The sequence below is a fragment of the Capricornis sumatraensis genome, chromosome 3 (genome assembly GCF_032405125.1).
Source record: "Capricornis sumatraensis isolate serow.1 chromosome 3, serow.2, whole genome shotgun sequence".
Classification (NCBI taxonomy): domain Eukaryota; kingdom Metazoa; phylum Chordata; class Mammalia; order Artiodactyla; family Bovidae; genus Capricornis; species Capricornis sumatraensis.
This window is the reverse complement of record NC_091071.1, coordinates 117,257,695-117,278,572: the sequence shown is the minus strand read 5'-3', so window position 1 is coordinate 117,278,572 and position 20,878 is coordinate 117,257,695. Positions and strand designations below refer to the sequence as shown.

The 20,878-nt window shown below is 51.8% G+C and overlaps 1 pseudogene; it reads right to left on the bottom strand.

Moving 5' to 3' along the window:
- Positions 1-20,480, bottom strand: part of LOC138076300 (ubiquitin-conjugating enzyme E2 N-like) — a 93,466-nt pseudogene extending 72,986 nt beyond the window's left edge.
- Positions 20,481-20,878: the final 398 nt, after the last annotated feature.

Below are 20,878 nucleotides of genomic sequence, written 5' to 3'. Positions count from 1 at the left end.
TAAGACCAGGCACTTCTAGGGCCCCTGAAAATGTTTTCATTTTAATGTATTTTTACATCAGTAGAAAAAAAGAATATAATCAAAATGACTAAATACTAATGAGTCCAGACTGAATTATATTTGCTTTTATACCGTGAAGTCTTAAAAGGTAATGTGTGCTATTTCAAATGACAGAGGGGACCCTGGTCTTGATGGGGGCCCTAGGACCTCCCTGGTCATAAGGGGGCCCTCGTCTTGATGCCTGAGATTGGCAGAGCCCCTCACCCCCATGGACGACCCCAATCTCAAACCTCTGCCCTCACCTCAGATCAGAGCTAGACTCTGGTTGCCTGGGCTTCAAGGTCAGGCTGCTCACACCCTGGCAGGAAGCAGTTCCGAGGAGGCCTGGCTGGCTGCTGGGAGGGAGGGGATGGTGGTGAGTGTGTATCAGGATTCAAGGATGCTCTGGGGTGTTGAGAATATGGATGGGTTGTCCCCACCAAGGACTGATTTGCCTGAAGGACTGAGGAGTCTCTGGAGGGAAGATGCGCCCCTTGCAGGGAGGGAGTTGTGTGCCTTTACTTATTGAGGCCAACGGGAAGGAGAGGAACTGGGACGTGGGTCTGCAGGCGGCCCAGGAGGCCTGGGGAGGGTTTGACCCTGAGCAGGTCAGTGCGTCTGCCTGTGTCTCAGTCTTCTTATCTGTAAAATGCGGATAGGATGTCCCAAGTTTGGGGGAGAGGCAATCCATCAGGTCTAGAGCCCAGCAAGGTGCGGGGCTGGTATCACACTGCGGGTAGAAAACGCTCGCTCCTTTGTGGCCCTCTCCGTCCTCTGGCTCCTCTCCTCCCTTCCATCTGTCCCTTGTTCTGAACATGTGGAGCAGAATGGCCCTGGCCTGGACCATGGCATCGCACCCCCTGGCGCCAGCCCTGCCTGCTCCCTCCCTTGCTTCCCGGCTTCTCACCCTGGGCAGCCTGGCTGAGGGTTGAGGATGCCTTTTTTCATATTCTTTTTTATTATGGTTTATCACAGGACATTGAATGCAGTTCCCTGTCACCCTAAGCAGCCTGGCTGAGGGTTGAGGATGCCTTTTTTTCATATTCTTTTCCATTCTGGCTTATCGCAGGACATTGAATATAGTTCCCTGTGCTATGCAGCAGGACCTTACTGTTCATCCTTCCTATGTATCGTCTGCTAAACCCAAACTCCCAATCCATCCCTCCCCCACCGCCCTAGGCGATCGTAAGTCTGTTCTCTCTGTGAGTCTGTTTCTGTTTTGCAGAGAAGTATCATATTTTAGATTCCACATATACATGATATCATGTGGGATTGTCTCTATCTGGCTTACTTCACTTTGAACGATAATCTCTAGGTCTATCCAGGTGGCTACAAATGGCATCATTTCATTCTTTTCTATGGCTGAGTAATATTCCATTGTGCACACGAGCCGCTTCTTCTTCATCCTTTCACCTGTTGATGGACATTTCGGTTGTTTCAATGTCTTGGCTCTTATAAATAGTGCTGCAGTAAACAGTAGGGTGTGTATACCTCTTTGAGCTAGTGTGTTCATTTTTTCCAGATAAACACCCAGGAGAGGAATTGTTGGATCATATGGTAGTTCTATTTTTAGCTATTTAAGCAGTCTCCATACTGTTCTCCACAGTGGCTGCACCAGTTTACATTCCCACTAACAGTATAAGAAGGTTCCCTTTGCTCCACACCCTCTCCAGCATTTGTTATTTGTAAACTTTTTAATGATGGCCATTCTGACAAGTCACTGTCATTTTGTCTTACATTTCTCTAATAATTAGTAATGCTGAGTATCTTTTCTTGTGTTGAGGCTGCTTTTAACAGAAACTGGGGACCCACCAAGGAATTTCCAGCAGAGGCTTGAAAAGGAATTTCCTTCCCCCCAGATCGCTTCTTTATTTCATGGGGAAATTATTGCCTGTTCTCGCCCCAGCCCCAGCAGCATGAGGTGCGGCTTGGCCCCTGATGTGCTCACAGGCAGGGCAGGGTCCGCTCAGGTGGTCCAGCACAGCACAGCTGGAATCTCCTGCTCTCAGACCAGGGGTGCTGCCTGGTTTGCAGGACAGAGGATGCAGGGTCTACGTCCGCTCCTGCACTTAGCTTTGGCTGTTGCTTTACTTAGGGATCCTGCTGATGCTGCCCAGCTGGGCCTGGGAGTCGGGGTAGGAGTGAGCAGAAGGCTGAGACTCACATTTGCCTCAGATTATGGAAGAAAACAGCACTGCAGAAAGAACTGGGGGTCCAGGAACCTTTATGTTGACCTTGACCCTGGAAGAAGTGGGCCCTTGATGATGAAGATCTCCAACCTTGGGGTTGGGCAAACCTGGGTTCAAATCCCAGCTCTGTCATTTACTAGCTGAGTGACCTCAGACAAACCCCTTAACTTCTCTGATCCTCAAAATACCTGCCTCATGGACTTCTGATGATGCTTATATGAAATAGTTTCTGATGGCCAGAAATACAACTTCTACAATCTTGATCGGTGATCAAGATGCATTACCCTCTGGCCCTTCCTTCAGAAGTCCCCCAAGCATCCCATCTCCCAATCCCAGGACAGAAGGCCCAGACCTTAGAGTTAAAACCAAGGATATTGCTTCCCTCTAGTGGCAGAGCTGAGCCACACAGACCATCCCAGCCAAGGCTGACGTTCCACATCCTTGGGAAACTTCTGATCAATTGTGTGTGTATCGAAAAGCCATAATTTCTTCCTGGACCAAAAAATACTGTATATTATATCTATGTGAAGAAAATAATGTGGTTTTCCTCTGAAAATCGTTTTAAAATATCTGTAATACATGCATGTCAAATTCTTAAAACTGATTTTTTTTCTTCCCCAAATGTTTTCATGTGAAATCGGTACTGTTACACCCTCCTACTCCCAACATTCTGGACACCTTGGCAGCTTCCTGTCCACCCTTGAGAGCTAATACAGCCCCTTGGATAAATCTCCGCCTCTCACGGAGGCCACGCCCATGAGAGCGGTCAAAAGAGGGAGGGGGCCTGGGGTTTCCGAGCAGTCTCCCCTCCGCTGATCTGCCCACGTGGGCCACCCTTTGACAAGTCTGTTTTGGGTCGGGACCAAGTGTTGAAGCTGCCAGCTCCCCACCTCTGTGGCTGCCCTCATAGCTCACACTCCCTCCTCCCAGGGATCCGAAGCCCTACTCATCATTTGGCTGAAGTGTCGAGGATTTCCATCCTGCAGGAAACGAACTTAACGTTTTATACTTCATACCCATAGGAATTTAATCCTCTGTCATCCCCAGTCTGTCTTGCATGACAGAGACATGGCTACTGTCTCCACTGCTCTGTAAAATATGGCCTTCCCTCTAAATCCAGGGGACCGGGAAGGCAGGCTTGCAGGGTGGGCAGAGAGCAGGTCTTGTAGACAAGCTTGTATACAAGCCTGAGGAGTCGATCCTCACCCTGCAGATGGCAACTTACAGATGGCAACTTACAGATGGCAAGTGTGGCAAAGGGAAAAGATGGCTAGGACGCTGTGCTGGAGGGCATAGGGCCATCACAACTGTCCCCAAATGTCCCTTCCTCTTCACCTCAGTAGCCCAGAGGGATTAAGAGCTCTGAGGCCAGACGCTTCCATGGCTGGGTGACTTGGGTAAGTGGCTTAACCTCTCTGTGCTGCTGGCTTAACAATGGGGGGATGTTGAAAGCATTAAATGAGTTAATGAACCCAGTAAGCACTCAATACTTGTTAGCATAATTATCAATATTATTACTATCATTCTGTTTAGCACAGGAAACTATATTCAATGTTCTGAGATAAACCACAATGAAAAGAAATATGAAAGAGAATAGGAGATGCAGGAGACATGGGTTCAGTCCCCTGAAGGAGAAATCCCATGGACAGAACAGCCGGGTAGGCTGCAGTCCATGGGGTTGCAAAGTTGGTCACAACTGAGTGACTAAACACACCACACACACACACACACACACACACACACACACACACACATCTGAATCATTGTTTCTAGCATAAATCAACACAACATTGTAAATCAACTATACTTCAATAAAATAAGTTACAAATATGTTATTACTATGATTATTAAAGGAAATCTCCCACCATGTCCCATCCCACTGTCTCCCAGCCATCCTCTTCCTCACCTTCCCCCTACCCACCCCCTACCCCCGCCCCCCTTCCCTTCAGCCTTTTCTGCAGCCCCTATCCTCTTCCCAGCTCACACCAGCCTTTCCAACCACCCCCACCCCCACCACCATGCTGCTTGGCGGTAACTCCAGGCAAGTCTTTGCTCCTGCTGTTCCATCAATCCAACTTCTCTGGATCGCACATTCTCTCCTCTCCCTAGACTTGCCCAAGCCCCACCCCCTCCCTTCTGATCCACTTGCTCCCCTTAAGTGTGACCTTGTCATCCCCTGCTCCACACTGCAGGTCAGTTCCTGCTAGCTTGTCCCCTCTCCTCCTGTGGCCGAGACAGAACATAGACCCAGGACCTGCACAGCCCAGGAGCTTGGGAAGCGGCGCTGAAACTAAGACTGTCATGTGAGCTCAGACTCTGAGGTCAGGTGCAGGTGAAACCCTGGGGGTGTGGAAGTGGGCAGACCTTACTCAGTGTGGAATCTTAGCATAACGTCTCCAAGATCCTGTCCAATTCAAGCAGGTTCATGGCCTGACTTCAAAGCAAGGGGTGTTTGCATGGGCACATGCAGGGGTAGTGAGCCCTTGTTAGATGAATTGCTTTGAAAACGCCAGCTTTCTGGTTCAATAAACATGCATTGCACACCCACTGCGTGCCAAATGCTGTTTCAGGCAGTGGAGGTGCAGCGGTGAACCAGAGGGACACACGCTCATTCTCTCCCTCCATGCAGAGCGCTGAGCATCTGGGTGGTGGGGGGAGTTCCAGGCCCGGAGATGGCCACGAGCGAGGAACAAGCTCTGATCCTGTGCCACACTCTGTCCTCGGTGACTGTAATGCGAAGGGAGGCACACTAGGTGGCGGTATTGTGCTACATTCTGCTTTCAACTCCCTCCTTTTCAGAACCTACCCTTTCAAACCCTCCTAGAACCTCAGGTTTCTCAGACCCCCAAGATTATCTGAGACCATAGACCCCAGATCCCAGATCCCAGGATCCTTCTTTCCCAAAACTCCCCATCCCTAAATTCTGGAACCCCCAGATTCAGCAACTCCCCAGATGCTATTTTCCCAAATCTCAAACAATCCCAGAATCCCAGACCCGAAGACTCTGACCCTCAAACAGCCCAAGCCTCCATATCTTCCAGCTCCCCCCTAAATCCTCAGACCCAGATTCCCCAGGAGCCCAGACCTTCAGCTTTCCCAGACCCAATCCTCAGACGCTACTAATTTCTCAGACTCTACTAACTTCTCAGACCCTCAGCTCGCCAGACTCTACAGACCCCTACAAACTCTCCTTCATCTGCAGACCCTTCTGGACACCTGAGACCCCAGATTCCTCAGAACCATCAGACTCCCAGACACCCTGGTCTCCTAGACCCACAGACCTCTAGACCTCCACACCCCTATAAACAGCTAAGACCTGAGTTTCCAGCCCTCCACAAACCTACCAGATCCCTGGGGTTCACACCAAGATCCAGGTCTCATGACTGCCCCCCACTTCCCAACAGAGGCTTTCTTTTTTTTTAATTTTTATTTTTAAAAATCTTTTTCAAAATGTCTTCTTTTATTGTGGTAAAAGTCACATAATATAAAACATATTATTTTACCATATTTAACTGTATATTTCAGCCACCAGAGACTCTGGGGAAGCTTTGTGCTGAGGCACTGGGTGCTGACAAGCCCCTGAACTGAAAAATGGGGCCTCTCCCTTGCTCGGCCCGGGCCACGGCTGAGAGGGGACCCATCCTACAGGGAAGAGCAAATTGTGCCCTGGAGAACGGGAGAAACTTGCTCCAGGTCCCCAGGGTGTGAGTAGCTGGCACTCAGGCCCCCTGTTCCTGGCTCCTGCCCTGCCTTGCAAGTGGGCAGTAAAGCTGGCCATGATTTTTCCCGTGACCACATGGTCTAATCGCCCGTGTCCTGGCCCAGCCCAGGCTGACCCTTCCGAGGCCCGATGTAGGACCATTCTATCTTCCTGGGACTGAACAATCAAAACACCTCCCAATTTAGCAACATCTGCAAATTTAATTAACAAGCTGTTTATCTTTTGGGCTGAGCTATTAATAAAGATGTCAGGCAGAACAAGGCCCTACACAGCTCCCTGCAGTGCCCCCCAAATGGCCCTCCTCTGCACGAGGGGTCTGGCTATTTATCAGAGGGACAGGGCGGGAAGTGCTGGAAAAGACCAGAGAAGGAGAGACAGAGGGGAACGAGACAAAGCAGAGGATTACACCAGTCACCCCTCCACGTACCCTGCATTTGTCCGGCAAATGAGCACCCGACCCCTTTGTACCTAGTACTGTGTTGAGGACATAACAGCGCCGGGACAGTCACCCCACCAGAGTTGTGAGCAGCAGGGGGGCAGATGCAGTGTGCAGGCTGACACTGTTCTTTTCTGATATTGAATTTAATCAGACAAACCGCTCAGCCACCAGGGCCAACTGTAAATCCATCCACAGAGACTGAGATGTTAGCTGGTGGCTACACTGCCTTCCAGAACTGGAAGAGGTCCTCCCCAGGAATTCCCGAGAGCCACGCCCCTCTGTCCCAAGAGCCTCTCCCCTCTGCTCTAGGTGGTGCCTTTCTTCCAGTTCCTGTTGGTTGCAGTTTTGCAGCCACAGTCCTCCCCAAACCTCTTGGGTTCTGTCTTTTCTGGAAACTGCTCCGAGGATGGGAGCAGCTTCTGTGCAAGTGCAATTAACACCATCTATGAGCACAGCCAGGACAGTGTAGGACCACCTTGTTCATGCAGCTTATGAGTGATCTCCTAGACCTGCAAGGTGGAGCCAGACTCCAGGAGCCCAGCACATACTTCTACAGGTGAAGAAACAGAGGCACCACAGGCTGAAAGTGACTTTCTAGGTTAGAAGCAGAGCCAGGATCAGACGTGACCCCAGACTCTCTCTATGGAGCAAACTGCACCCTGAGCCGCATCATAACATCCCACCAGCCTCCTGACTCCAACCTGGGAATAGTCTTCTAAGCTCTGGGTGAGGAACCCTGGGGTATACGTACACTTGTACATACACGTGCACACACATATACACTCACATATACACTCATGCAAGGCTAGTGAAAGAGAACCTGCAGCATCCACCTCCCACCATATCCCAGGATATGAGACTTTCTCATTTTTACTATTTCTTCAGCCCCCTAGCAGCCTCTTTAGAATTTTTCCCAACTCTCTGCCTCTTATTACACCCAGAAAAGAGCCAGGAAAGAGCATCAGAGGAAAATTGCCCTCCCACCACCAAATACACCCACTGGCTGGCCAGATCCTGTGCTCTGGCTGAAGCCTAAGGGAATCCTGTCTTCCCCCCACCAGAAATCGGCCTCCCTCTGTACCCTGACAGCAGGACTGTTGCTCTCCCAGCTGTCCTGCCCTTGCCAAGCCTCCTGGTTTCCTTGGCTTCTTCTTCTTCATCTCTTAACCGTGTTAAGTGCGTTAGTAGCTCAGTCGTGTCTGACTGTTGGTGTTCCCATGGACTGTAACCCGCCAGGCTCCTCTGTCCTTGGAATTCTCCAGGCAAGAATACTGGAGTGGATAGCCATTCCCTTCTCTAGGGGAATCTTCCCAACCCAAGGATCGAACCAGGGTCTCCAGCATTGCAGGCAGACTCCTTATGGTCTGAGCCAGCCTTTACGGCTCAGTTCAAATACATATTCTCTTTTCTCTCTGTAGGTGAGCTCATCCTATCCAATGGCTTTTCATGTGGTCCTATGTTTATGTCTGCAGCCCGGCATCTCCCGAGCTACAGATGCTTGAGTAGACATTCTGATGGGACTTCTCCTCCCGGATGTGTATACAAGCCCCTTAAGTTTGCTAGGGTCCCCAGACAAGCTCTACTGCCCCCGCTCCTCATCAGCTTGCTGTCTCCCATCTCTTCCGCCGCCTGCCCAGCACCTTGCTGCTTCAGTCACGTTGACACAGGTACAGCTGGACAGTGCTTTGCCTGTGGTCCACATAGGGTATGTGTGTGTGGTGGGGGTTGGCAGAAACTATTTGGCACCAAGTCTGAACCCCTGGAAGTGTGAGGGAGGTGAACATCCACAGAACCACTGTGGCTCGATGAATCTGCCTCCTGCATCCCCAGGCAGTGGGGCTGAGAGACCTCCTTTGATGCCCTTCAGGAGGCTCAGACTCCAGTGCCAGTGCCCGTGGGGTGGCTGACTTCAGAAGCATTTGGCAGTGGCCCTCCTTCTCCATACCTCCCCCGCCCCTGGCTACCTCCCCCTCTCTGCATAAGTTCTGGGGAACTCAGCCTAAGACCGCTCAGAGCCCCTTGGAGCTGTCCACCTAGAAGCTGTGTTTAGCCTTCATCCTACAGCTGTTAGCTTTCAAGCGGAAGTCACACTAACAGGGGGTGGCCTCAGCCCTGACTGTCCCCCAGGGCAGGTCTCTTGGGATGGACACATTTTGCTGTAGTGCCCACAGGCCAGGCAGGGCATAGGTCCTTTGGGGTGGGCATCACTGTCTAGGGCTTCTCCCCACAACCACTTCTTCCCTCTGCTTCCATTAATGAGACTCCCTCATAAACTTTTGTACCTTGACTTCTGCTCAGCATCTGCTCGCAGACCATCCAGCCTGAGACACAGCCTGATCAGGAGTTGGGAGGAGTGAGATGCGCTGGACTGGACAGCGGGGGCCGAAGAGAGACTGGGGCTGGTTGTTGTTGCATTGCAGGGCATGCAGGATCTTAGTTCCCCAACCAGGGACTGAACCCAGTCCCTTGTGAGTGAGACTGTGGGGTCCTAACCACTGGACCACCAGGGAATTTCCCCTAGTAGTCTTATTGAGTACCGGTTCAGTTGTGCCCAGGGAAGGTGCAGGCCAGACTTGGAGCAGCTGGGATTCAGCCATGTTGGAGAGACCCGGTGGGTGGGAAGGAGATGAGCAGGGCTGCCCACATAGGATTGGGCAAGGGGGGCTCTTTCCCTGTACCCATTGAGAGGCAGAGCAGGGCAGTGTCTGGACCATGCCTAGGAGTGCAGACTCGATCTTGACATCTAGAAGAGAAGCAGGTCCTGGGACTTTCCTGATTGACAGGGGTGAACTTGGAGCAGATCTCTGCAGGTGAGACACTGTGTCTTCAGAGAGGTGGATTTTTGCATCCCCTGGATGAATGCACCTCTCTGCTTCTCCAAGACCTGTGTTATAGCAGGTGGTCATTTCTGGGTTAGCAGGATGCCTGTCACTGGGTAGAGGAAGCTGGTGGGCCTCCCCTGAAGTCGACCTAGCTCAGTAGGATTTACTAATGGGCTTCTCTGGTGGCTTAAATGGTGAAGAATCTGCCTGCAGTGCGGGAGACCTGGGATGGATCCCTGGGTCGGGAAGATCCCCTGGAGAAGGGAATGGCTATCCACTCCAGTATCCTTGCCTGGAGAATTCTATGGACAGAGGAGACTGGTGGGCTACAGTTCATGGGGTCACAAAGAGTCAGACACAACTGAGCAACTAAGACACAAATGCCAGCTATGGGCCAGCAGGCATGGGGAACAGTGAGGAAGAAAGCAGCTCCTGCACCAGGGAAACCTGGGTCCCGGGGGATGACAAATACAGGGACATAGAGGTCTTCTGCTATGCCAAGGGGATCTCACAGGTACAGGAGGAGACCTGAGAGTGCTTCCCAGAGGAGGTGATGCTCACCTTGAATCCTGTGGATGAGCAGGAGCTGGAGGAGGCAGCAGGGGCACAGCATGTCATGCCCTTTGGGGTGGAGAGGGTTTGGGGAAACCAGCGAGGTTTCGACTTGGTGGTGGGCAGGAGGAGCTGGTGGAGGTTGCCGGAAAGGCTAGAGTCTGGGAAGCATTCCCATGCATCTCAGAGGCTCCCGCCAACAGCTTGCAGGATGCAGAGGGTTTAACTGGGCAGGAAGGCAGAGGAAAGATGTTGGGAAACCCGTACCCAGGTAGAGACGGAGGGAGAGGGGAGAAAGGGCCTGAGGGGGCTGGGGTGGGGATCTGCAGGGGGGCAGAGCCTTGGGTTTGTCCACACACATGGGTGTGGGGGAATTTTGTCCTCATTCCTAATAAAAGAAGAAGAGCGGGAGAAAGCACGACCCAGCGCCTCTCAGTTTCAGAATTAGCCACTATCTTTTTTGGTTAAAAATCGATGGCAGGAAGTGGCTGGAGAAGTAAGATTTAGCTTCCAAAGCGGCGGCTCAGGAGGAAGGCACCGGGAGTGCCTCCGCAGGCTCATTTGCATTTCAAACAGCCGGTTTGTTTTATCTCCTAATTAGCATACTCACCCTCCACTGAAAACGAGTCCATTAAAGGAGACTCTGCTCCGGGCTCAGCGCCTCCTTTAAATATTTTTAAAGTACATGATTAATACACTTGCCCGGCACTGCCTGGGACTGTGCTGAGGGTCAGGGGGCAGGGAAATGAAAGAACACGGCTGCACTTGGCGCTGACTGGCTGATTAATCACGGCCCCTTTTCTATAAATCACAGCAGATGGCAGGGCGGCTGCAGGCCCTCCTGGGGATGAGGAAGTGCGGGCAGGGCTGAGTGGGGTCCTGGGAGACCCCAGAAGAAAGGCCCTCTGCATTAAGGCAGTTCCCATGTTCAAGGGAATCTGCGATGACTGGGAACACAGGAAGTCTTCTCATCCTCTTAAACTTTTCAGGATCCAACAACATCAGTTTTAGGAAGAGCTAACTTTGTGTTTTGTTTTATTTTAATTGGAGGCTAATTACTTTACAATATTGTAGTGGTTTCTGCCATGCATTGACATGAATCAGCCATGGGTTTACATGTGTTTCTCATCCTGAACCCCGCTCCCACCTTCCTCCCCATCCATCTTTCTGGGTCATCCCAGTGCACCAGCCCTGAGTTGGAGAGCGGGGCATAGTGTGTTTCCTGTACCAGTGTTGTCCTGAATTCTGTCAACAACCCCATTTTCCAGATGGAATGTGCGGTTCTGCAGAGTCAAGGTCACCCCTGGAGCCGGGCTACCACAGGCATCCTCCTTGGCTAAAATTACCCAAAGTCTGCCCTGTTGAAGTCAACATAGAGAAGTGACTGTCCTGGGCGCTGACTCTGGTGGGCCCCTCCCCTAGCACCCCAGCCTGCAGGGTCAGCCTCCCTTCACGTTCCTACATCCAGCCCAGATGTCCCCCCCGGGGACCAGTCCAGGCTCCCCATTGTCTTGCCCACTCTTCTCGAGGTGTGCAATACATTATGTTTGACTTGTCCTTCTTCCCAAGGATGAGGGATTCCCTGGAGGCGGGACCAGTGCCCACAGCCCCGCTGTAGACCCAGCATAGGGTCAGGCTCTGGGCTGATGTGATGAATCTGTCTGCGGTCATCTCAGCTAAGATGAAATGCAGTTCCCCGGACTCCCTCCCCTGGGTGGCTCGGGTTAAGCCTGGCCCTGAGAGGCAATGTGAAAGTGGAAGGGGGTAGCAGCCACATCCCTGTGATGCTAGGAAGATGGTGCAGGCCTGAGTGCTGTCCACGGTGGTCCTGGGGCGCTGCTGGTCTGGAGCGGACAGAGATGATGCCGGCGGGGGTGCAGTGGGGAACACAGCTCCCCCAGCACCTGCCAGACCGCCCTTGAGTCTTCTCGACTCCTGGGCTGGCTGTGTGCTTAGCTCCATGAAGAAGGCTCCAGCGTCTCCTGCATGTCACTCCATCATCAAAGGTGGATGATGGGGACTCCAGGTGGAGTCCAGGTGGGGACAGATGAGCTGGGGGCCCGGTCCTTCCTCTTGGGCTCCAGCTCAGTCTGTCGGACTCTGCGTTCCTGCTGCTCCCCTCCACATTCACACCCATCTTCCCTCCCCTGTGTCTGTCCTGCTAGTTTCTGACCCATCAGCCACGGCCTCCCATTGGATGATCACCCTGCTGTCACGCTCGGGTGTGAAGAACTGGGAGAGGAGGCAAATGCGGAGGTGCTGGGATGAATGAGCTTGGTGCTGGTGGAAGAAGGCACAGCTGGCTGAACCGGAGGGAGGGGGCCAGTGAAGAGGGGCAGGCAGGACCAGATTTTGCTGAGCCCCATGACCATGGCAAGGATACAAGATGCACACTTTAAAGAGATCCCTCCAGGGAATACCCTGGCGGGCCAGTGGTTAGGACTCCACACTTTCACTGCTGAGGGTCCAGGTTCAACCTCTGTTCAGGGGACTTAGCACCAGCCATGAGGCACAGCCAAAAATAATAATACTAATTAAAAAAAATTTTTTTAAGTTAGGAGCTCCCCTTGATTCCACAGTGTGGACAGTGGTCTCGAAGAGGATGGGAGAGGATGGTCCAGGAAGGTCACTATAGCCTCTGCTCCTGCTGAGGAAGTGGCTGGGGCTGGGGTGAGGGACTCACGAGTGGCAGACAAGGGTGCACCTTGAGGTAACAGAGAGAGGTCTCGTGAGTGGTGCTGATTCGGGGAAGGAGGGACAGGCCAGGGAGACCTCCTTGTATGTCTTGATGTCTGGGTGGGTGACGATCCCATAGATGGAGATGGAATCTGGGGGTGGAAGACACAGGGGGCATGGTGACAGTCACCTGAGGTTCCAGATGCCTATCTGACACCTGGATGCAGAGAGGGCTGAATGGAGAGGGTCGCCTGCAGGGTGGACAGGATTTAAAGCCCCCAGGAAATGTGAGAGGGACAGGAGAGGAGAGAGGGAGGCTGAGCTGGGGCCCTGATTATTGAAAGGTCAGGAACCAGTGAAGAAGACCTAAACAGAGGGGCCATCGAGGCAGGAGAAGCAGAAGGCAAGTGAGCCTTGTGTAGAGGTTTGCTCTTTGTCTAACGGCAAATCATCTGATAGCATAAGAGTCGAGAGCAATTGCTGAAAGTCTGTGACCTGGCAGATTCCCACCATCCCCTCAATCGAGAGAGTGGCTCCCTGGGCCCAGACTGTCTGCACAACAATGTGTTTTATGCTAAATTTTTGCTCCCCCTTTGCGGGGAGTCTGACGTTTGGATTTGTGTCTGGCAGAGATACCTACGTTCAGTTCAGTTCAGTCGCTCAGTCGTGTCTGACGCTTTGCAACCCCATGAACCGCAGCATGCCAGGCTTCCCTGTCCATCACCAACTCCCAGAGTCCACCCAAACCCATGTCCATTGAGCTGGTGATGCCATCCAACCATCTCATCCTCTGTCGTCCCCTTCTCCTCCTGCCTCCAATCCTCCCAGCATCACGGGCTCTTCCAATGAGTCAGCTCTTCGCATCAGGTGGCCAAAGTATTGGAGTTTCAGCTTCAACATCAGTCCTTCCAATGAACACCCAGGACTGATCTCCTTTAGAATGGACTGGTTGGATCTCCTTGCAATCCAAGGATCTCTCAAGAGTCTTCTCCAACACCTAGTTCAAAAGCATCAATTCTTCAGCGCTCAGCCTTCTTCACAGTCCAACTCTCACATCCATACATGACCACAGGAAAAACCATAGCCTTGACTGGATGGACCTTTGTTGGCAAAGTAATGTCTCTGCTTTTTAATATGCTGTTTAGGTTGGTCATAACTTTCCTTCCAAGGAGTAAGTGTCTTAATTTCATGCCTGCAATCACCATCTGCAGTGATTTTGGAGCCCAGAAAAATAAAGTCAGCCACTGTTTCCACTGTTTCCCCATCTATTTCCCATGAAGTGATGGGGCTGGATGCCATGATCTTAGTTTTCTGAATGCTGAGCTTTAAGCCAACTTTTTCACTCTCCACTTTCACTTTCATCAAGAAGCTGTTTAGTTCTCCTTCACTTTCTGGCATAAGGGTGGTGTCATCTGCATATCTGAGGTTATTGATATTTCTCCCGGCAATCTTGATTCCAGTTTGTGCTTCCTCCAGCCCAGTGTTTCTCATGACATACACTGCATATAAGTTAAATAAATAGGGTGATAATACCTTGACGTGCTCCTTTTCCTATTTGAAACCAGTCTGTTGTTCCATGTCCAGTTCTAACTGTTGCTTCCTGACCTGCATACAGATTTCTCTGTACCCAACCCCAATAAACCCCTCCACACTGAGTCCCTAAGGAGCTTTTCTGTGGACAGTATTTCACAAGTGATGTCACGTTAGGGGGAATTCAGTGTGTCCTGTGTGATTCCACCCAGAAGCTCCAGGAAGCTTGAACCTGGTTTCCTATGGACTTCACCCCAGACATCTTTACTCCATGCCGATTTGGTCTCTTTCCTTTTTCTTTAAAACAAACAAACAAGCAAACAAAAACAAAAAAGGACAAAAATCTTAGCCACGGGTAAAACTCCATGCTGATCCTCCTAGTGAATTCTCTACTTGAGCATGGTCTTGGGAACCCCAACAAATATGGATTAAGTAAACTGTACTATTTTTAAGTAAATGTACCTCCTCTTTAAGGAAGCCCCCTGTGAATCCTCCATTCTCTCTGACTTGGCCCTGGGGTTCTGTTTTGCCCTTGACCACTGGTGTCAAATTCCAGAACTTCTGAAGTTCTGTGTCCAGGTCACCAGTGCCTTTAACCTTCCCCGGTTGAATGACTCCGGCAGGGCCAGGGGCCTCGTCAGAGGATGGAGCCTCTCAGGCTAGGGTCCTCTGTGACCTGGGACCAGTCACTTTTCCTACCCGGCCTCATTTTTCTCTCATCTGTGAGGTGCAGAAGAAGCAAGAAGAGCGGGAAATAGGTTGGGGGCTTTGGGATGATGGTCTGAGTGAAGTGGGGAAGCCCTGTGGCCCCCATACTGGTGGATATGCGATGCTCCCACCGGGAGCTGCTGGGCTCCCTGTCTCCCTTTCTCCTCCATTCCCAGGTGGGGCTTGAGCCTGGCTCTGGACTGGCACTGGTCAGCAAAACAGTCCTAACCAGAGTCAGGCCACCTGCAGGCCAGCAGTGGTCATGGCCCTTCCTTGAGAGATGCTCTTTTCATGGACCCCTTCATGAGACCCCAACCCACTCAGCTCTGAGGGACCTGGCCTCAAAGCTCAGGGGGAGGAGGGGTTCTGTCTCCCAGGGAATTCAGCCTTTTCTCCAAGAGTGGCAGCAATTTGCAGAGAAGGAGGTGAGACTGCCTGGAGAGCACAGCAGAGGCTGCTCGGAGGAAGTGGGGGCTAGTTGGCCAAGTAAGAGCAGGGTGGGGTTTGGGGGAGAGATTTCAGGAGACTGGTGCCCTAGAGCGAGGAGGGCAGACACAGCAGGAGCTGGCAGAGAAGAGAAGGAGCCTGCCAGGTATGCAGAGGTTTGAAGCCAGAGTTCACCCTTGATGTGATAGAAGTAGGGAGTGATGGTAGCTTCTTGAGCAAGGGAATGGCTGCAGGGAAGGGGTCTGGGTTGGGAAGGGCTGAGGAAGAGAGATGCAGGAGAGTTGTTGCTATAAGTCTCTGCTCAAATCCATGATGGGTCCTTAACCTGCTGGACTCCCTGGTTCCGGCTCATTGACTAAATTAACCTTAGAAGCCACCATCAAAAACCACATTTTCCAATGATGTGAGAAAATGCCCACAGTGGAGGGTGGAGGGGAACACTGAGAAGGCGTGGAGCGTGTACATTACAATATTGATTTTGTAGGGAAAGTCTGTGTTTGTAGGGATCCCACTGCTCAGCTTGCTTTAGGATTGGGTCTTATATATGGCGAGAGTTTTCTTTTTCTCTTTCTTTGCCAAATAGTCTCCTTCTCTTCCCAGGAAGGTTTCTGCCCTCACAGTGAAGAAGAGCTCAATTCTGTTTATAAGGGACTTAGCCTCTGGATTTCGTGATCTTCCAAGTCCATGAGGGAAGGGTGAGGTGGTGGGGGGTCAGGGAGATGTGAGGGTTGGGAAGAGCTTCCTCTAAACAAGGGGGAGATTCTCCAGGCTGGGCAGGGTAGGGGAGGTGAGGGGACCCAGAGCCCGAGGGAGGGCCCCAGATATCAGTGGTCATAGAGAGCCATTTTCCAGTCTCCCCAGGATCTCTAAATCCCAGTGCATTAAACACGCAGCCCTAGCCCCCATCTCTCTCCAGGGTTACTCATGTGGACAGACTCAGTAGCAGGTGACCCAAGGCCCCTCCACAGCCCTCCCCACTCCCACCCACCCTGGCATCATGTGAGACCTAGGACAGGGCACTGGCTAGGACTGCAGGGAGGCTTAGAACCTCACGAAGAAGATTTACAACACGGCGTGCGACAGGCTGTTTCCTCCAGGCTCACACTGGGGACCTCAGGGGGGTGAGATGGTTGGATGGCATTACCAACTCAAAGGCTGTGAATCTGAACAAAGCCCGTAGGGTCCCAAAGAGTTGGACACAACTGAGCGACTGAACAGCAACACAGACCTCTGGTGGCCTCTGAGGTCTGCACCAAACACACTGAGAAAAGAAAGAAAAGATTCTGGCGGGAAGAGACCAGCTCTTAGCAGTCACTCTCCCTGCAGGTGGGCTTTGGGGGAATTTTCTTTCTTCTTAGGAGTGAGCGCTGTTTTTTCTAATTTTCTATAATGAGCGCTGGTGAATTTTAGATTTGGAAGAAAAAATGATCAGGAAAACTAGGGAGCCAGGCTAAGGGCACAATAAGGTGTCACTGGGAAGACAAGGTCTGAGGTGGGGGAGGGGGGTTCTGCGATGGCCCCAAGGCGGGAGACGCCAGGCACCTGTGGCATTTGCACGCCCCTCGCCCCTCCCTGACCAGCTGCTGCCCCTCCCCTGCCATCACTCACTCCTGGAGGCCTGAGAGTGCCCCCATCTTTATTCCCATTAGGACTGCCTCACTACTGGCCAGCTGTGGTGGGGCGGGAGTAGGGGACTGAAGACCACGAATGGCCACCAGTCCACCCCAGATCCCACCATTTGAAGGGTGTTCAGAGACCAGGGTTCCTATCAAGACGATAAGGACATCCTACACGTTACTGACTTCTCTTCTCCACCTCTTCCCCACCCTTTCGGGTCTCCTGACACTATAAGGGTACCTACATCCTCCCTGTAGCCCAATTATATGATTCATCCCAATCTTGCTCTTTTTCAATCCTGATAATCAACAAACCTTCCAGCCGTAAGAATCTGACCTCCAACTGTCTCACCCTCCCCAGTATCTCCCTCCTTATTCATCCTCCACATATTCCTATTTCCCCATCCCCCTATTTCCCCATCTTCCTTGTGTCCATTGCAGTGGCTGCCTTACTAATCGCCCTCTGTCCACCTCCTTCAACGTCGCACCATGGGAGAGGAAAAATGAGGACTATGCTTCTCTATTCAAAATGACTTTGATGACATTTTCCTCCCTCCCACCAATGTGTGTACAGCAAAACCTGCACGGCGGGGAGGACAGAGCCTCGCTCCCACTGGCTGGACAGGGCACTTCTGAGCCAGCATCCCTGTGCACACCGGCCCTCAGCTCCCTCTTCAGCCAAGTTTCTGACTTTCTCCCTCCTTCCTGTGTGGTTTTCCAACCACCTCTGCCCCAGAAGGGCAAAGGAGAAGAGAAAAACGCACACCTGTGCCCTGCTGGCTGAGGCAAGGAGTGTGACACTGCTTGCGTTTTTCACAGTCTGTCTACAATAGTGTTAACATTTGCACCTTACTTGAATAGGAACACAGATGTAGAGAGCAAACATACGCACATCAAAGAGGAGAGCAGGCCGGATGATTAGGAGGTTGGGCTTGACATGTATACACTATTGACACTATGTATAAAATGGATAAATAATGAGAACTGACTGCATAGCAGAGGGAGCTCTGTGGTGACCTAAATGGGAAGGAAATCCAAGGAAGAGTAGATACATGGATACATATGGCTGACTCACGTTGCTGTACAGTAGAAACTAACACGACATTGTCAAGCAACTATACGCCAATAGAAATTTAAAATTTCGCACCTTTATAACCTGTCTTTGTTTTGGTACCAAAAGGATGGTTTAATGCCCCCATCCTTGTGTGGAACAGATGTTTGAGAAACTGTGGGCTGTCTCTGTGTGGCATCTTTGTGTACCTGACTGTGGGGATATCTCTGCACAAGGCCACTCCAAGGTTCACCCTCATTCCAACTCAGTTCAGGAGAGCAGGTTTGAGAAACACCCTTTGCCTTCCTGGGGCAAGCAGGCTTGCACCAAGGCCGAGAATCACTGTCTTCAGTTGCCTTTTTAGGACCTTGCCCTTCCTGGTCGGTGATAAATCACAGAAATTCCAGAGGTCACATCTAGGGGATATAAGTGGGCTGGCTCCTGGTGACGAAGACTCTGACACCAATTGGCCTGTTTCAGGACCTTTCTCCATGGTGCTCATTTGGGTCTCTATGAGTCTGCCCGACCCCAGTCTCTTCTTTCGCTCTGAATTTCTGCCTCTGTCCCCTATGTCTTGCCCTTGGACAGCTGGCTGGGCCAGAGCAAGAGCACTCACAGCTCAGGTCAACTCTCCCTAACAAACGTCTTGAAAGTTTGGTACTTGCATGAAGTGTCATGGATGCTGGAGGTGTGAAGGTGATTACAAGACAGTCCTTGCTCTCTGGGGTCTCACAACAAGCTAGAGAGACTGGCATGTGACAAGTAAATGACATTAGAGTATGCCAAGAGTCACCCTACAAGTAGGTACCCAGACAGAACAGAGGGGATGGATGTTAATGTCTGTGTGTATCAGGGAGGTCTTCCTGGAGGTGAAGGTAGCATAGGTTTTCAAGTCAAGGTCGTGGTCTTCTTCCAAAGCTGCTTAAGTCACATTCGGGATGACAGTTTCTTCTCTCTGGATGGGCTGGACTGGGCTAGGTGATGGCCACTTTGGCTCAGCTCCATGGAGAAACAGAAAGTACTGGCAAGGTTCAAAGATGGGGCTGGGGTCCACCATGGTTCCCACCTGCATTCCACCTGGAATATCCAGGGAGGCTCCCAGAGGCCAGGGCCACCTTCCTCATTGTGAAGGTATTAATTCCACCCAGCCTGCCCACCTCACGGCTCTGATAATCATAACAAATTGTAGCAGAGCCCGAGCCCAGAGGCGGCCAGGACACCTGCATAAGAGCCTCAACGAGCAGCAACCTGCTGCCAAAAATGCAAGTGTGGCTGAAACCCCGCTGCACCAACCAGCGGTGCCCAGGGTTGTTTCCGGTCTTTCCCCAAGCCAACCTCATTAGTCTCACCCAAATGCATCTCCCTAATGAAGCTCCAGCGGAGGCAGAGGCACGCGTCCTTATGGTCTGGGCAGCCGGAGCTCCTAATAAAAAGTAATAATAATAATTAAGAACCACCTATTAAGCACCTTCCCCATGCCCCTCATCGCTGCAAACCATCCCACCTGGCTCGGCGCCAGGAGCACCCGCCCTGCAGCACCACCGCCCTGGCACACGGCTCCAACCCCCACTAACCAGCATCTGCTGGTGGCTCCTGGGAGTTCAAGGGCTTGGGGAGGCAACTTGGAGGCCATGAGAAACCAGACACTGCTGCCACCTCTGCTTGGAAAGCAAGCCGCAGCCCTGCTCTGTCTTTGGTCTGTGTCCTTCCTTTTGGGGAGTCCTTCCTCACTGCCTGCCATTCACCCCACAAGCTCTCCTGGCCAGTCGCTCCACTCTTGCACCCTCCTCGGAGTGCCTTTCCCAACGTCACTGCCCCCGCCACTTCCCAAGCCCCTTCCTTGGGCTCCCTGTAACAGCCTCTCAGATGCAGTTCTCATGTCTGTTTCATGTTTGTCTCTCTGAGGTCAAGGGCTCGGTGCTGGGCATCAAGTCAGCTCTTTTTTAGGATTTGTTGTATGAATCTACGATGGGCAGAGGATGGTTCGAGGAGGAATTTCAGAAATAGTAGAATATGAACATCTTATATTTTCACTTAAGCTAAAAGTTCACAGGATCTAAACTCCCTCCCAGAATAAGGATGGTCAGTGGTGCCCCCTCTTCTTGAAGACATCAGCTGCATTTTCCTCTACCTGCAACAGAGACATGGTTGAGGGCTTAGCACCATCGAGATGGTGTCCACAGCCCCAGGGTCACTGTGGTGGACCAGCCTTCCAGGCCTGGATGGGGTCAGAGCAGCTGGGCTTTCTGTAGAATATCTGTGTCTACAGGTCTTTGACAGTGATCTGCAGGCTTGTCTGAGAACAGGGGCCCGGAGGCACATGGATGAGGGCTCCCCTTCCCTCAGGATGCCTCAGTTGAAAAGGGGAAGGATTTGATTGTCCCTTTCCCCACCCAAGGGCAGAGTGGTGGCAAAGAATCGGGTGAGGATCTGTTCTCTGAGCAGCCAGAAAGCAAGATGGTGATGTCTTCCAAATTCTGGCAGGAAGGGGGGTCCTAGGGGCCAGGGGCCAGGCTAGCCCCAGGTAAGCAGAGTGCCCCTCCCGCTCCATGGAACACCAGGATCCCGCCTGTGCCTTCCTCCACGGGGCCCCACATGCAGTAGTGGATGCCTCGGATGTTTGCTCTTTCTGTCTCATCGCATTCCGAGGGTCTGGGGAAGCCCACGTGGATGGGCACACCCACGTGCATACACGCAAATGCAGCAAGAACTGGGCAACTATAAGCATTTAAAGCACTCGGTATTATTCTGTGGCAAAGCACTGCTCACCCACGCCACCACCCATCTCCAGAAGACAAGAACATTTCCTTGGTTCAGTGGCTCAGCAGGTATTTTTGGAGCATCTTGCCCCAAGCAAACTGCTCACTGCCTGGCCCTTGGTGAGTCCTTCATGGTGGCGAGAGATAGACCTTAAGAAAAAAAAAAAAACATGGAAATCAAAGTATAATCACAAACCAGCACAGGAGTAATAAAGGAAAGCAGTGGGTCATAGAAAAGATTTCAACAGGGGCCTTCCCTTGTCTGGGCCTGGGAAGTCGTCCTTGAAGTGACTTTTGAAGGAGGGCAGGCTTAGGCTGTGTCGTGTAAC